Here is an 18384-nt window from a genome sequence, read left to right as displayed (position 1 = left end):
TAGGAAGTCAGTGCTTTTGCGGAAATTCAAGCAGCCAGTGTAGATTGCTGGCAAGTTTTTCCGGAAAAGCGGCTGATTTTCCGGAAAAACTAGCCAGTCTAGACACAGCCCTGATGTATCGGACCCTAACTTACCGATGTGAATTCTTTGCCTTGTTTCTATCCCAATATTTTGTCTGGACATGCACGCACACACATACACGGAAAACAACAAGGAGTCCTGTGGCACCTGAGAGACTAACCAATACATGGCATCATGAGCTCTCATGGACAAAACCCACTGCCTCAAGTTAGGAAGTACATTTGGCCCACAAAAGCTCATGATACTATAGCTATCTCTCTCTATATATCTATATTTGTTAGTCTCTAAGAGTGCATCTATGCTGCACCCTTAGCTCGAAATAAGCTACGCAATTTGAGCTATGCAATTTGATCTTAGCTTGTTTCGAGTCTACATAGCACCAAATTTCAAAATAAACAGCTATTCCAAAATGTCCCTTAATCCTCATGGAACGAGGTTTACAGGGACGTCAGAATAGCGCGTCCTTATTTCGAAAGATATTTCAAAATAATGGGCGTGCTGTCGAGATGCAGAATAGCTATTTTGGGATACCAGAAGTTTCCCGAAATAGCGCCCTAGTGTAAACGTACCCTAAGGTGCCACAGGACTACTCGTTTTTAAAGTTACAGTCTAACGCAGCAACCCCTCTGAGACAAAGGGAAAAGAAATAATGTTCTTTTAGATCTCACCAAGTACAGTGAGTATTTTGTCCATCCACACACACTTCCTGATTTACACAGACTGCTCCAAAGAATCCAGTTTACCGCCAGCCATGAAAAAGGCAGAAGAAAAGGCAGAAGCAGGAGCAGTCAGGTTTAGCGGAGATGGCCAACCAGCTTGAGGCTTAAGTAATACATCATCTTCAATAAAAGGGGACACTTGCAATGTCTAATCACAACCCTCCCCCTTCCACAGTTTTCCAATCTGTAAAGGATTAGCTAGGCTCTGAAGCTTTGCCATGTTCGAGGACTAGAAGAGAGAATTCCTAACTAGATGACCATGTATAATTTTAAGATTTATCTTGGAAACACTTTAACAGCTTCTGCATGACTAACTCATCCCATATATGCTGGTCACACTCAGTGAGAGAAGGAAAGGGCTTGCATTTCCACTCTCTGGCAGTAATTAAATGAGTGTGTAACAGCTGGTCAGACAGACCCAGAAGGGCAGAACTGTCCTTAAGCAGTCTGGTTTCAGGCTTTGGTGTGGAACGGCAATGGTATTGATGTCTAACAATGATGAGGGTAAGGGGTTAGCACCAATAACCATGATCTTTTGGCATCTTCCTTCGCTGATCTTGGTGGGAAGGGAAGGGAGAGAAAAGGGAGCAAGAGGTAAGTTTTTCTTGTTGACATTCCAGAGCAAAGAAGGGCAGAGTCAAAACTCAAAATGTGAATTAAGGAGGTTAAATTGTGTTTAATCAGCTAATTGAGTAGTCAATAGATTTTCCATCGACCATTCGATAAGGGTCAAGAAACTGCAGAGCCACAGTGTGATTATCTACTAGATTTAAAAGGCAGAGGTTTAGTGGGTGATTGAGAGCCAGGACTCAGCTGTCGCAGCTCATGCCCGGTCCCAGACTCTGTGCCTCTGCTTTCTAAATGTAGTAAAAGCCGGGTGGATTTTTAAAAGCTGCATTTCAAAAAGCAGAGGCACAGAGCAGGACAGTATCCCAAGGCAGCAAGGGTAGGGAGAAGTGACTCAACTACCCAATAAGCCTAGGCTTATCGGGTCTTCAACTACTTGACTAGTTGCTTACATCCCTAAAGTGAATGTTCTCCAACTTTGGTGGGTCCAAAACGCAGTCCTGGTTCTGAATATGATTTTCGCAGTCCCTATACGTGTATAATGGACTGCACCCGATCCCTAGACATTGACCAGTCCTGGACTGCTGGGAGTACAAAATGTAGATCTGAATTTTAAATTTTCAGATTGCTTCCAAGTTTTAATATTGCAAATGAAAATGAAGCACCATATTCTCTTTATTGCCACCGAATTCCAGTCATAAAACTCCCATGTGTATTATAGAAAAGTGTAAGGACTTTTAAATTGTTAACTAGAACACTGCTAGGCAAAACAGCTCTGCTATTTAACAGTTTCCATCAGTCCAGGGTTTAATTACCAGTCGCTTTGGCCAGCTTTCTCCAGCAATAATTATGACCTTGTGAAGTCATTTAATTGGACATTTACAAACACCAGACTTAATAAAACTGGAGGCCTTTTTAGCTTGCAAATGACCCGGCGCTGTAGATTTAATATTTCTGTCTTACAGTGTTTTCACAGTTACCATCACTGGAACACGTGGTTTGTACTTGGGCAAGAAAATGAGGGAAAGGGGCTTTGGGAGGAATAGATAAACCAGCTCAGATAAAGAAGAAAATAACCCAACCTTTTGCTGAACATGGGAGCTGAGCCCGAGACTCAGAAAAGGTTTGCTAACTTTTGTAACCCAGAGTAACTGAGATGGGAAAGTAAAGTCTGTTTTGTAGCCTTAGCTAAGGCCAAGTCTACACTATCGGAGAAAGTGGACATAAGATATAGAACTCCAACTATGAGAAAAGCAGAGCTGGAGTCAACATACTACAGTCGAATTTCGGCAGCATCCCCACTGCACGATGCTAACGGGAGAAATTCTCCCATCGATTTCCCTTACTTGTGACCACATGGAGTACCAGGGTCGATGGGGGTGCCATCAGTGGTTGATTTCACACAATTCATAATCTCAAATAGTGTAATCATTTGACTACAAACTAATTCCATGTAATTGAAACTCTGATAACAGATATTAACATGGATCCATTTTTGATGCTACTAGAGCAGTGTTTCTTAAACTTTTTAAGACCAAGGAACACCAACAATAATTTTTTTTTTATGAGGAACACTAAAGATTTTTTGTTGAGCAAAAAAAAAAAAAAGGTCACCTGCCCCTTTAAGGATGGCCATTTTGAATTTTGTTGTTCTCCACGGCACACCTCTGACTTACCTCTAGTAAGAAACACTGTACTAGAGCTTCTGCAAATTGTGCTGTATGGTGGTCTGAGCTGAATTGTCGTGATTGACGATGGCCTTCTTTCTAGGGGAATAAATTCACATACGCCAGCAAAAACTGAAGTTAGTTGAAAATTTAACATATTAACAAAAAAAAAAGGTGGTTATTGTATGTACTGCATACATCCAGGTAATGAAACTTTCTCTTGATAACGTTATGCTCAGTGATATAATGATTGAGAATCTCACAGCAAGGAAGGAAGTTTTAAGAAACTGGGATCATGACAAATTGTTTCTTACATGGCATGGAAAACAGTTCAAAGCTTAAAAATAACAACAGGGACTTGTTGCAAAAACGTCTGCAAAAAAAGTCTGTGTGTGCTTAACTTTAAACACGTAAGTCTAATCGATTTCAGTGGAACTACTTACGCGTCAGAATCGGTAGGATTTGTGCCTAAGGATTCGAGAATCTGTAAGGACTTTTGCATGCAGAAGTGATGTGCCAGGGGTATGTTGAAAATAATTGCTCAGTATCCAGCCGTGACTGCAGGATTTGCATCTTTTTGCCAGAAGTGCAAAACCTCCAGGATGTTGTGTTTCCAGTAACTGCAATGGGTGCTGGATGGGTAAGCTCTTAAGCAAGTGCTTAACTCAAGTACATGCTTAAAATTAAGCAAGTGCTTTCCTTGATCAGGGCGAACAGGCTTGATTTTGGGTGGTGCTGAGAATTCTGTCTCTAACCCAGCATAACGTGATGAAGCCCCGAGTTTAGTAAACCACTGTGTAAACCACTGTAACTTTACTACATCTCTTAGGGTGCGTCTACATAGCAGCGTTACTTCGGAATAATGGCCGTTATTTGAAATAACGGGCAGCTTATTCCAACTTCTGTAAACCTCATTCCACGAGGAATAATGCCAATTCTGAAACAGTAATGTGGATGCTCCACTGCTGCTATTTCAAAATAGCCCCTCCCCAGGGCCATTCAAAGTAATTACTCCCCAGTGCCTCCTGGGGCTCCAAATCGAGGTAGCATGTCCGCATGAGAGGTATGTCTAGACTACATGCCTCTGTCAGCACAGGCATGTAAAATAGGCTACCCGCCATAGTCAATGAAGTGGAGGCATAAGGCATAAGGGAGCAGTCGACAAAGTCTTCCCCTGTCAACTGATCCGCGTCTTGATTGCCACGCTGTGCCGACAATCATCTGATCTGGCACAGCGCGATGGCCATTTTTATTTTAATGAAGCTGCGGATATTTAAATCCCTGCTTCATTGACTATGTCAGGTAGCCTATTTTATATGCCTCTGCCGACAGAGTCATGTAATCTAGACGTACCGTAGGGGAGCCTGCTTCAGATTCATTTGGAGGCTTCCTTGTAGTGTAGATGTGCTATTTCGAAATAAGCTATTTTGGAGTATTTCTTCCGGAATAGCTTATTTTGAAATAAGCGTGCAATGTAGACAAATAGCTTAGCACTGAGTATAATTTTGCTGGGTATGGTTTACCTAGCTCCACTGTACAGCTTCCTTATTCTGGGGGGGAAAAATGGAATGAGTCAAAAACTCCTACTATGTCATGTGGGGAGGAGAATTGATTTCCATGTTATCTGACAGTTACTCCTCCAGATTGCAATGGGCTGTGTTGAATATTAAAGCATTTTCAAATCCCGCAAAATGGATCACTCCACACACCAACCAAATAAAGGAGAAAGCAGTCCATGGCTAAATCTCCCATTGTTCTTGAGGGCAGAGTGACTTTGCTCTTCCTCGTCTGCTGTATCAAATGCAGCTGTTTCCTTACCATTTTTAATCAATTTTCTTTGTAAAATTAAACAGGGCCTTTTTGTGATAGGCATGGCAAAGAAGGAACCATGTCTCTTTCTCAATGCATTATTGGGTTTACCGGCAAATCAGATGCCAAATGTAGCTGCTCTAATATAAATCTAAGCCCTCCTCTTAATGCAGAGTAGCCTTCAGGCATTGGGGAGGGGGGAGAGATGGAGAATTAAAATATATAAATGACATTATCATGGCCCCTGCCTTTCAGTACTTGAGAATCTGAACTTGCCACCAAAGATTAGGCCAATAGGGTGTTGTCTGCTGTAGGGACTTCTTAGTGGGGACAAAAATCTCTTTGTCCGAAGAGCTAACATCTGCAAATGATTCTAGAAACACCTTGTTTTTTAATCATATAGAAGCTAGGGGAGTTCATTGTAAGGCTTGTCAGGTCCCTGTATGTAGGGACACCCCGCCCCCCCTTCCTATGCAGTAGGAAATCTGTATTTCTCTGTGTCTCTGCCTTACTCTTTCCAGAACCCTATGGGAGTACCGTGGGGAACTGGGATCCACTTGGCAGGACTGGGCCGGTCCTGGGGGTGGGCAGAAAGAGAATGGCTCCATGTTGGGTGAGGCAGGGGTAGGAAAAGAGCAGCCTTTGAAGTCACTGGGCCACAATTTCACCCCTATAACACACCAGCAGCAGCAGCACCAGGAGAAGACATGTAGATATGTTACTTTTCTATGGCTCTCCTTTAGCATGGGGAGTCCTGGCCTTTTACGTAGACTCTCAGGCCAGCCATAACCTGGGGGCGTCTCTGGTAATGTTGCATCAGTGGAACCAGGGGAAGACAAGAGGGGGACCCGAGGACACCCAAGTGAGACTAGAAGCATGTGGTGCACCCAGCAGCTCATTCCCACCCATTCCCCAATGGAATAACGTGGAAGAAACTCTGCACAGAGCTGCTCATTAGTCCAGCGTGTGAATTGCCCGGAGTGGTGACAACCAGGACCCGGCACTGTAGGTCAACAACCCAAAACAAGAATACTGCAGCTTCAAGGCAAGAGGTTCTGGGAAGCTGGAACCCAACGGGTAGGTCTACCCAACTGCTGGCCGTGAGCGTCCCATCCTGGGTCGACAGACTCCCTCTCGTAGTAAAGTGGAGCTGTACAGTTTCCTGACAGTCTGTTACCCTACCAACCATAACGGTTCAGATTCTAGCTTAAACCCTGCAAGAGATTAAGCGAGGCATTTAAGGTTTGCTCCAACAGTTCAGCCTTAACGGTTATTAATAGTTTCCAGATCCATTGTCTGGCAGGAGAAGCAGCTCCAGCAGAACAAGGGTCATTTGGCAACTGTGTGCTGGGCAGTGATGCAATCACATGCAAAACCAAAACCCGAGGGCTTGGGGAGACTGGACAAGGAGTGTAGGAATGATGCAGGAGGAGCTCCGCTGCCCTTCTCATTCCGTATTGCCCAGGTGTATCAGGAAGCAGATGACTGTTTTCCCAACACTCATGGATGTGGTCACGGTGCAGGGTTGAGTGAGCTCTCCAGCAGGAATGCTTTCCAGGCCACACGCCTGTGCTTCTCGTAGGATGAAACCCCACAGTTCACCCCACTTTTCAACTGCTGTAACCCTGTTAGCGCAGCTGCCTTACTTCCTCCAGCAGGCCACGCTGGGATCAGGCCCTAGGATACACGTCTCTGGGGGAGCTGTGATCAGCTGATAAAATAGACCCAAGTACAATACATTTGTCCCTGGAAATTTCTCAAGCAGTGAAAAGGTCAACGCAAGAAAAGGCTAAACACATGTTATCTGACCTCCACCTCGGCCTTCCCTGCCACTTCTAGGTAGGATCACAGAGGCAACGTCGCTGCCTCTTGCTTCAAATTTTATTCACCCCCTCAGCATCTATGTCCCAGACAGATCTGTGCCCCGTTCAGGGTGTCTTTGTTTCAGACTTTCTACTTGAAAGCCTCCCAAGAGACGGAGCAGGAGCTCTGAACTTGGCCAAATAAGTGTAGGCATTTTTCTCGTCCTCTTCCACCAATAGGTTGAGGTATTGTCCATTAAATATCCACACTAAATTAGTCAGTCTCTGCTTCTTGTTCATATGCCAGACTCCAGCAGGAATCAATTTTGTGTTTTGTACAGTAACACACTAACCCCCAAGCAGACGGAGATGTACACGACATTCAGAAGAATACCGAAGAGCAGTGTTTCTCAACCTTTTTTTATGAAGTACCCCCTTTTCAAATAAATAAGTAAGTAAATTAGAAGTACCCTCAGTACCTACAGTTTTCAGACACACACAGAAATGTTCTACTATTGCAACACATTTGTTTAAACAACGTAATCATAGCCGGGCAGGCGATGACATTTTGGGGTGTAAAAAGTACAAAAATAATAAAGCATTGTAAAACTTAAAACAAAAAATCAGTTTTCTCCAAATTTCAGTTGTGTTGACGTATCCACCAGACTTCTCTTGCGTACTCCTAAGGGTACTCATACCACTGGTTGAGAATCATTGTAGCAGATAACACCCATGTGCTTCACAGATATTGATGCTGGGATTTTTCATCAAGTTCTGAAACATTTGGGTGAGATCACATGTTGGGATCAGCTATACAGTGTTAGTCATCCGATTGCTGCTGTGATTGCAGATGGAGGAAGTTCTGGGAGAGCAGGGAGAGATTTATTTTAGTGGGAAAAGCAGATTTGGTGACTCAAACGTTTTGCAAATGTGCAAAGTTGTTTTCACTTAAAAAAGACCCTTTACAAAGTCAAACATTTAGTTTCGGCATTTTTGAAACAAAACACGTCGACCTGTCGGTTCCGAATGACGCTTCCGACTGACACAAAACATGGTGTTGGAACTGAACTGAAATGTGAAGAGCGAGACTTTAACAGGGTTCAAAAAAGAGCTAGATAAATTCATGGAGGTTAGGTCCAGCAATGGCTCTTAGCCAGGATGGGTAGGAATGGTGTCTCTAGCCTCTGTGTGTCAGAAGCTGGAAATGGGTGACAGGGGAGGATACTTGATCATTACCTGTTCAGTTCACTCCCTCTGGGGCACAAGTCACAGGAACCTGGGCTGGCTGGACCTTTGGTCTGACCCAGTCTGGCCATTCTCATGCACTTAATTTTTTCAACTTTTTGATTCACCCACAATTTCAAAGAATTTTGGTTTTGTGTCAACCCGAAGTGATATCTCCCTCAATTGGTTTGGAATTGCCCGGGAACTGGAAAACGCATCGGTCTCCTCGTTTCTGATGTTGGTGCTTTCTGTCTTCGACTGGGTTTCTCAGATCGTTGACCTCGGCATTAGCTCCAGAAGAAGACGGTCTGAGGAAACATCAGACGTGACGGCCTCATTGCAAGGCCTTCCTTACATTCCCCAAGTTCCTCCCCCCACCATCTGATTTAGAACAGAGAGCTCTCTCTGAATTCGCTCGGGACCCACTGGCTCAGCAGCCCAGGCCAAGACGAGCGGGAATGCTAGCGAGAATCGAGGACTCCTTTGAACACAGCTGGACGCTCCTCCGGCCATTATACCCCAGATTGCACCGACTAGTTAAACCAAACCACGTGTGAAATGGCAGCTGCCTCTTAATTTTTTTAACAGGATAATTTAGGGGCTCATTTTTGTTTTGTTTTGTTTTTTAATGACAAAACTCTTAAAATGGTGCTTTTTCTCCCTTAATGAAGGGAGTGTGGAATGCTGGTAAATTTCCATTGCTTTTTATAAGCATTTACTAGCTCCTGCAAATCTTGAAAACTGTGACCATATTCCCATTTTCCTTTCCACCCTTCCAGCCTAGGTCTCTACCTCATCTTCTCACACCTCTGCTCTCTTCTGCCTTAATTTGGTCCTGCCTTGAGGGCAGGGGACTGGACTCGATGACCTCTCGAGGTCCCTTCCAGTCCTAGGATTCTATGATTCTATGAGTCTATGAATTTCATCATTCACCCCCCAAAATCATGCTTCTTTTTAAAAGTCCTGACCCTAGAGTCACGCTTTCTGCTCAGATTGTGTGAAAGAACTTCCTCTCCATTTCTTCTCCTCATCTGGTCACTCTAGGTGCAAGAGACTTCTCTTGCCATCTTGCATAGTCTTCCTGAAATGCTCCTCGCTCCTTCTTCAGCTCATTGCAAATCTAGACGGGCACTGTATTGGTCCTCCCTTCCCTCTGTTGCTGCTTTTCTCTTCATCGTGGTACTGTATTAGCTTTAGGACTGGATGCTCTAATTATGATGGTCCAGGTTGTCTCCTCTCACATGAAAAACCACCAGACGGGCCTTTTTTAGGGGGAAATCTTCATGAAGAATTCCAGGCACAGATAACCTCAACATGTCCCACCGAGAGGCGGGGACGTTGCTGTCCTCTGTGGAAAGGCCACCTCCAACATGCCAGATCCCTTGGGGAATTTTCGAGGTCTGGTTTCTGTCCAAGGATTTCTTTTTTTAATGTTTGAGTAAAAATGGTTCTGTCATTGTAAGATAGGAAGGGGGGTGGAATAAATACACCATTCCTATTATAAAACAAACACCCTTCCAGCGCCCATTGAGTAGCTCCGAATGGGAGCGGGTTATTAGAGGAAGAGCCTTTGATGGGCTCTGGAGGAGATTCAGATATGACGGTCTAAAAATTGGCAGGGTGCCCATGCAAAGTTGGTGCATGGTACTGCTCAGCTCATAGTCACATGATTTTCAGTAACGATTTGAGAAACGGAATGGGATTCAGCAATGACCGATGATCAACGCACCCAACGGGTTGAGTTCGGGTTGCACAAAAACCGACGCTACTCTGTTTTGCTGATCGCTAAAATCTTTCCTTTCTCCCACCTTTGCAGCCACAGCACCGCTGAAACCAGTTATTTTCCATTAATCATGCTTAATAGATGAACCTTTTTGTCCAATACCACAAAGACAGTGACATCTACCCAGCTCACAACCTCCTCTGGGAGGCAGCAAAATAATTCTACCAGCATTGGACAGAGACACAGATTGTTACATTCTGGTACCTTTCCTCCAGCAAGGATATGAAAGGAAGGATGGTTAGCATGCCAGCCTGAAACCTGGGATGAAGTCCCTTCTCTGCCACAGACTTTGCATAACCTTGGGCAGCTCCCTTAGCCTCTCTGTGCCAAAATGCCCTTGTGGTACAATGGGATGATAGCACTGCCTTAAATCCATTAACTATTGTGAGGTGTGCTGATGTCACGGTAATGGAGGGCATTGAAGTACCTTAGATAGACAGGTGTGTTAATACCCTACCTCGTGTAGAATAAATACACGCAGCAGTCTGTCTCACGTGATCATTTAGGACTAGACTCTGCCACCTGAACGCACGTGCCTTATTTAATTGTTTGTTGGGAAAGGCACAATTCTGCATAACACTGGGAGACCTGGGATCTTTGGCTTCAAGGTTAGGGGAGTTTTAGCACCGGCGATTGGTGGCAGCCGGGGAAAGGGGAACTGGGAAGCGTGATCTACTTGCCCTACGGGCTCTCTGCCACCGGCTAAGGAGTAGCCACACCAGGAGAGAAGGGAACCGCTGCTGTAAGGGAGGAAATGTGAAAGAAGAGGCTAAAACATCCCTTGTCGGCGGGGCCAAATGAATGAGCTTTACACATGACAAACCTCCGGGGTTTATATGTGACAGTAAGCAAGGCTGGTCCCAACCAACTGGCGGCCCCAGGCAACCGCCCAGCTTGCCCGTAGGGTAGCCAGATGGTTTAAAAAAAATACTGGACAAAAATTTGTCAAGCAAAAAAGTTGGGGCGTAACCAAGGGAAACCTGGGGGACGATACGGGAGGTCAGGCCGAATGCGGTCGCGGCCCACCCCTAAGACCGGCTCTGACAGTAAGATGCAGGATGGTCCCGAGGGAACTGGATTTGCTGTAAACACACACAAGCATCACCTGCACTTTGGGGAGGACGGCAGAACACCACACGCATTTTGTTCTGCCGCCTCAGACCATCGTCATCTGGAAAGGCAACACCCATCCGGCTCCCTCACGGGCGAGATAGTCACAGGCAAATGTGTGACAGGCACTCCAGGTTGGAGGAGCCCAGACAAGGCCCTGCAGGTCGGACAACATCGCAGCGCCTGGTATCCCTAGCTGCTAATTTGCCGGACACTCACCCAGCCTGGCTCTGTGGCCTCCCTCGGGCTGGCGTGGAACCCATTAGCATGTACAAATACTTGCAGAAATCAGAGGGGAGCAATGGTATTTGCGGAGACCCATTACTCAGCGCACTTTCATGTGTGCCAAAGTTTGCTGGCATGGCTTCCCCTTTGATAGGGAACATCTGGGCTGCCGGGAGATTGGCTCAGGGCAGCGGACCAAAGGGGTCTGTGCAGGAATGCACGGCGGGGGGAAGAACGCTGCAAAGGAAAAGCGAAAATGCTCTCTTGTGGAGCCAGCTGAATGCACACACCACGTTCACGCTTTTCCAATGGGGTAACAGACGTTCCCGCCCAAGGATTCCCAGCACTGGGCTTAAGCACAGACATGCACTCTTGTGCCTGCGCCTGTCTGCTTCTTACTGCCCAGACAACTTCGATTCGGGGGCCATGCCAGCACTGCGCCAAAACAACAGTCCTTTCCAACGGAGTCACTCCAGGCCTTTCGGGAGCAGGGTTACCCCCCATTTCTGATAGAGAAACTGAGGCACCGCAAGCCTATTCAAAAGCCCTCAGCACTGACTTGACTCCCACGGGAGTTCTGCCATGGGGAGTTGCGTTAGGACAATGCTGACCGCGTCCAAAATCCCATCCCAAAGGCGCAGCTGGTGGAAACGTATTACATTTGAATTCCATTTTCAGGGGAATTTTGAAAATGGCACACACAAAACAGGGGGGGAGGGGGAAGTGTAGCGTCAAATTCTCCTCCCTCTTCCCCTTCCACCGCTAGCACTAGACCTGGGGGGCATGTCCATGATTTTTGTTGGTCAACATTTTGATTTACAGAAAGCGCTAGTGACAGTTTTCGTCATTTGTACCTCCCTTACCCTCCCACCTTTTCTGACCAATTGCTCGAAGGTCGTTAGGTAGCTCAAATGGCCTACAAACGAAAACACTGCACCTAGTGCAATTTTCTGAAGTGCCGAAGGAAAGTAAGCACCCAATCTTGCCAAGTGACCAACGGCACCAGACTTCTATCTGCATCTCTTGTCGCTTAAATATCTTTGAAAATCTGGCTCCTCTGAGGAGCTTACTCATTCTTGGCATTCAATAGTGACCAGCAACTCATGAAAGTTTATGCCCTAATAAAATTGTTATTCTTTAGGGTGCCACCAGATTCCTTGTTGGTTTTACTCATAACTAACGTCACTTTTGGAAATGTGACACATGCACCTAAGTCGCACATTTTAGACTCTTTTACGCAAGATCTTTCCATGGCAGGTTTATAATTAGTTTAGCACTCAGCCGTGTTTATGGGTCGCTTAGATTGTTCCTTCCAGTATATTTCACCATGCATTTGTTAACCCTTGTCTTTTAACCAGTTTTTAATTGGTTGGGAAAACATTTCAGCCTAACGGTTTTTCATCAGACAATGCCAATTTGTCAAAACTGAAATTTCATAGGGGAAGGATCTATTTTGACAAGTGTTTTTTGTTTGTTTGTTTCACTCAGAACAATTGAGAATTCTTAGGTTGCCAAAATATTTCCTTTGGTCATTTTCAAAATGAATAATTCTGGTTTCTTGGCTCACAAGAACGGTCTCAAAATTGAAGTATTTATAGTTAAAAAAAATGGTTAAAATCAAACTGAAATATTTGGACTGACCTGAACCAATTTTGTTTTTCTTCCTGGTTTTTGGCTTGTGAAAATTTAAAATGTAAACTTTTTGGCCTGATTCAGGATAGGAAATCCATTTCCCATCCAGCTTTATTTCTAATCCACTACACAGTTTTACCTCTCAAGCATGATTACTCAGTTCTTTAATAGCCTCTTCCAGAATAATTCAGTAAAAAGCATCTCAAAAGGTCAATTATAGAATATCGACCTGTCTGACAGAAGTGAGCCCTTCAATGAATTCTTACGGGTAACAGAGGCATAATCAACCTTAATACATCCCTGGATTTTCTGTCTCTATCACATTGTTCACTTAAGTGTTTTATAAGTCAGCATTTAAGGACTACTGTAAGGAGTTCATCTCCGTCTGCTTTCAAGCTGCTGAGATCAGATCATTTTCCTAGAACTATTTAGGAGGCAAAAGCTCGTTCAATTCTTTTTTTAAACACAATGCAAAAAATGGAGGCTTTTTCAGATCTCTCCCATAACTTGAAAGAGCCTGAAAGCTTGTGCCCGCACTGTCCACAAAAATCTCCTTTGGATCGCACCCAAGCAGCACAAAATTTCAACCGAAAAAAGGGAATGTTTCAGAAAGCTATGAGCTTGTGAAAACAGGGGGTTTAATGGAAACTGTTTTACTACCTTTGCGGAGTGCCTACTGCTGTATATAATGCGATCAAGTTCTTGGCAGAATGTAATAGATCTCTTAATGAACTGCTGGGGAGGAACACAGCATCAATTTACTTGCAAAAAACGCTTGGGGGAAGGTACATATAAGTATCTTTTTTTTAAAAGTTGTCTCAATGGGTCTGTCTACACTTGCCCCCTAGTTCAAACTAGGGAGGCAAATGAAGCATACCGACGTTGCTAATGATGTGTGGCATTTAAATATCCTGCGCTTGATTAGCATATTCGCGGCCGGCTGCATTTTAAAATGCAGGTCGCTCGATTTACCTTGCCGCATGTAGACGCGGTAGTCCGCTCCAAAACCCTTCCCTCGAATTCACTGTTACTCCTCATGCAATCAGGATTACAGGAGTTGGAGTAAGAAGTCCTCCATCTTGACAGTATTTTGATACTACAGGCAGTCCCCGGGTTACGTACAAGATAGGGACTGTAGGTTTGTTCTTAAGTTGAATCTGTATGTAAGTCGGAACTGGCCAGTTCTGACTTACATACAGAATCAACTTAAGAACCCCAGGCGTCCCCAAGTCAGCTGCTGCTGAAACTGATCAGCAGCTGATTCCAGGAAGCCCGGGGCAGAGCAACTCTGCCTGGGGCTTCCTGTAGTCAGCGCTGGTCAGTTTCAGCAGAAGCTGACTTGGGGACGCCTGGGGCAGAGCAGCTGGGGTGCTACTGGACCAACCCAGCAGCACCCCATCTGCTCTGCCCCAGACGTCCTGATTCAGCCGCTGCTGAAACTGACCAGCAGCGGCTGAATCAGGACCTGGGGCAGAGCAGCTGGGGTGCTGCCGGGTTGGTCCAGTAGTGCCCACGGGCGCTGCAGGACCAATCGGCAGCGCCCCAGCTGCTCTGCCCCAGAGTCCAAAACAAAAGCCTGGTCTGCTGGGGGGGGGGGGAGCACACTAGCTGCGCCCCCTCCCCCCAGCAGACCAGGGACACGGGGAGCAGAGCCGCAGCGGCAGCGGGGTGCCGCGCCTCTGAGGCTTTGCTCTGGCAAAGCCTCTGAGGCGCGGGACCCCCCGCGGCTGCGGCTTCAGTCAGGGTGCCTGTGGTCTGCTGGGGACCGTCCCCAGCAGACCACAGGCACCGGGACCCAAGCGGCAGCAGCGGGCGGGTTCCTGCGCTTCTGAGGCTTTGCCAGAGCAAAGCCTCAGAAGCGCGGGAACCCCCGCTGCTGCCGCATGAGACCCGGTGCCTGTGGTCTGCTGGGGACGGTCCCCAGCAGACCACAGGCACCGGCACCCAAGTGGCAGCAGCAGCGGTTCCCGCGCTTCTGAGGCTTTGCCCTGGCAAAGCCTCAGAAGCGCGGGAACCCGCCCGGTGCCCCTGGTCTGCTGGAGACGGTCTCCAGCAGACCAGGGGCACCGGAGCAGCTTACGAACGGGGCTTTCTCGCCCCGACTTCCGGGGCGAGAAAGCTCCGTTCGTAAGTGCGGATCCGACGTAAGTCGGATCCGCGTAAGTCGGGGACTGCCTGTACTTCAAAATAACTGCCTGCCGTGTAGACACGGACTAAGTTATTTCGGAATAGCGTTGCAGTGTAGACATAACCAGAGGAGTAGCCATGTGAGGTCTGTAACTTAAAAAACCAACAAGTAGCCCTGTAGCACCTTAGGGAATGTCTACACTAGGAAACTATTAAAAAAAAAAAACTAAGATCAACTTAATAATTCTCGAAATAACAAAATTGAACTAGCGTGTCCACGCTATGGGGAAGCCTTGAAATTAGTCCAAAGCAGGCTCCATTAATGTGGGCACGCTTCCTCGAGTTAGGGTCCCAGGAAGCACTGGGGAGTAATTACCTTTAATTACTTTGGGGGTAGTTATTGCACAATAGCAGCACCGGAGCGTCCACATTGCTGCTATTTCAAAATGACCGCTACTCTCCGAGGAAAGCAGGAGGACAGATTTCAAAATAAGCAGCCCGTTATTTCGAAATTACGGGCTTGGTCATGTGGACGCTCCGCTTATTCATTCAACCTAAGGGGGGTTGTTTCGAAATAAAGCCCTAGTGGGCACAACCCACTTCTTCAGATGTGTGGAGCGAAAAGGAGAACCCCCCCAAATTTAAAGTAAAAAAAGAAGGGAGGGGGGAGAGAACCCTGCCCCGTCAATTATAGCGCCTTTGTTAGATGAGGCTATTAGAGTGCCTCACTCTAATAATATAAAGAGAAACACAGACACTTTCTAATGGCCACTATGTAATGCTGACAGACCCTGGTCATCTGCAGGCAGAATCAAACCTGGGACCTCTGAAGCTTCATGCATGAGCCTCTACCACATGAGCTTGTGATGAATGAGAGGAGTGCTGTCCTTTTCTAACACCCCCACATTCAGTAACTAAAGGGTTAACCCCAGGTAGCTAGGAAGTGTTGGCAGGGAACCAGGACAGCCAATGGGAAGAAAGTGTTGAGATTTGGATTGAAAGGGAATCTGTCTGCTGCTTGTGTTTTGGGGAGTTCCAACCAGGAGCTGGGGAACAAGAGGAATTGAACCAGGCAGGAAGAGCAAGCCCAGAAAAGAATACCAGGCCTGGAACTGGACCGGACCTTGGAAGTACAGATATGTGAGTAGATAGGGAAAGTTTTTAGTTAGGCGCAATCAGGTTAGTTCCTTGTCCTGGAAGGTAACAGGAGGTCTTTGTATGCATGCCTAAGATTGAAAGGCCAGGTATCAGAGATTTCAAGCTTGTTTTCTTTTTTTTTTTTCAAGCTCTCTTGTAGTAAAAAAGCTTTGGGTACCCTTCTGGAAGACGTTCCCAAGTGATTTCTTCCTGGGTTCAAAAAGAAAGGGCTTTTTCCCCCCACTTGGGTGGTGGCAGGGAATCTATGACCTTAGCGGAGGGAGGGTGGGGGTGTTAAGCAGAAGCTAAGGCTGTAGAGCAGACTGTCTTCTCTCTGTAAGTGGTCTCAGTGCCACTACATGGGACATCACAGCATGCCCAGCAGGTGTGTGGATTACAACCACACGCTCCTTTCTCGCCCAGTAAAGGACACCAAAATTTTGGAATAGCCTAAGAGTTGTTCACTGTTGTACAGTAACAGGGAAGGGAGAGATACATACCTAGGATGGGTAGATAGACCAATTCCTGCCACTGTGCCAATGTGCCAGACATTTAGACCCAGGTGCGATATTATTAATAACACGGGGATAACGTTATTAATGTAAACAGTCACACTCTGAGGCTCATATCTTTGAGGGTTCATGCCTCAGTTACAACAGCAAACTCCACGCTCCAGGCCGAAACGACGTAGGAAACGCCCAGGAATGACAGCTTCGTGCCGATAATTAGACAACGAAGTCTTTCCATGGTGCTTTACTGCCTGCTTCCACCTGGCAGCCATAGGAGGGAAATAAAGTCGGAGTTTAAAAGGCAGGGCTAATTAGTTACCCAGAGATGACATCGTTGCTGTCGATCCTACGTGGGCAGCAAGAATCGCTGCATTTTTTGGGCGCCGTTGCGATGCTCCCGGCTCCGTTGAGAGCTCTGTTTTGAGGGAACCCATCTCATGTCTCCCCCAAATGTCAGTGTCAGCAGGACTCTGACTGAGGCCATGAACAGTGTTCCCTCTAAGCTGGCCACTTGTGCGGCCACTCAGGAGAAATTAAAATGCCACCCGGCTCATTAGCAGAGTGCCCACCGCTGGTCTTTGTTTCCCCTGGGGGAGCACATTTGTGCATGCTTCAGATATAAAAAAGCTCCTGAAAAAAAAGTCACTCCCAAGTGTTGCACAAGAAGCAGTGCGCACCAGGATGGGACACTTTGAAAGTCTCGTTGGGTTCAGATAGATAAACGTCCTTGCCAGATGGATCCCATAAAATGGCTACTACTTGATTTTAATACAAACAAAAGGAAATTTTTCTTCACACAGCACTCAGTCAACCTGTGGAACTCCTTGCCAGAGGAGGTTGTGAAGACCAGGACTTTAACGGGGTTCGAGGAAGAGCTAGATCAATGCATGGGGATTAGGTCCATCAATGGCTATTAGCCAGGAATGTTGTCCCTAGCTTGTCAGAGGCTGGGAATGGGTGACAGGAAAGAGATTGCTTTAAGATTCCCTGTTCTGTTCACTCCCACTGGGACATCTGACATTGGCAACTGTTAGAAGAGAGGATACTGGGCTAGATGGACCTTTGGCCTGATCCAGTCTGGCTGTTCTTATGTACTAAATCATTGTGTACGTCTACACAGTAGTGCTAATTCAGAATAACTGATGTTATTCTGAAATAACATAGTCCGTGTCTACACTACAAGCAGGTATTTCGACATAATGTTGAAATAATTTCGAGGACTTCTTACCCGACTCCTGTAACCCTCATTTTACGAGGAGTAAGGGAGTCGGAAGAAGAGTGCTCTAACATGGATTTCCTGCTGTGTAGACAGCGCCCAAAGCGGAAACAAGCTATTTCGACTTCAGCTACCCAATTGACGTAGCTCAAGTTGCGTCGCTTATTTCAGCTTTAGCCCTGCTGTGTAGATGTGCCCATCACGTGTTAATTAAGGCTCTCACTACGCTGAGGTGCATTTTTCCCCTCTTGTAAGGGTCAGTGGGACTCTGGAAATCGCTGTATTGCAGTTCATTTTCATTTTACAGGGCCCAAAATAGACAACTGAAAAAATAACAATTGTAATATATATCCATGGCTAACAATAGCAGAGCATCGTTATGCCATGTTCTTTTGCATGTTCACATTAACTAACTAAGGAGGTACCACACTTAAAAAGCATCATGCATTTGCCACCATGCACCAAAGTAAAGACTGCAATGGAAAAGTAATAAACTACCCGTAAGAAATAAAATTAAATTAAAATAAAAACACAAGTAATAAATATTCTCTAAGGTTCCTAATATGAAATTTCCCCACATTCGCTCCCAAGTTATTAGCGAGTTTCTTCTATCAAGGCATTGAGTCGCGCATGTGGAAAAACTTTTTCACCAAGATGTGTTCTTCAACAGCAAATGAAAACTTTTTAGGAAAAAAAGGGCAGTTTTAAACAAATATTTTTTCAGGCATTTGTCAAAATACACAAAACCTGACAACGGTCGGTTTTAAAAAACAAAC

Source organism: Pelodiscus sinensis, chromosome 9 (assembly GCF_049634645.1).
Source record: "Pelodiscus sinensis isolate JC-2024 chromosome 9, ASM4963464v1, whole genome shotgun sequence".
Taxonomy (NCBI): domain Eukaryota; kingdom Metazoa; phylum Chordata; order Testudines; family Trionychidae; genus Pelodiscus; species Pelodiscus sinensis.
This window is presented reverse-complemented; position numbering follows the sequence as displayed.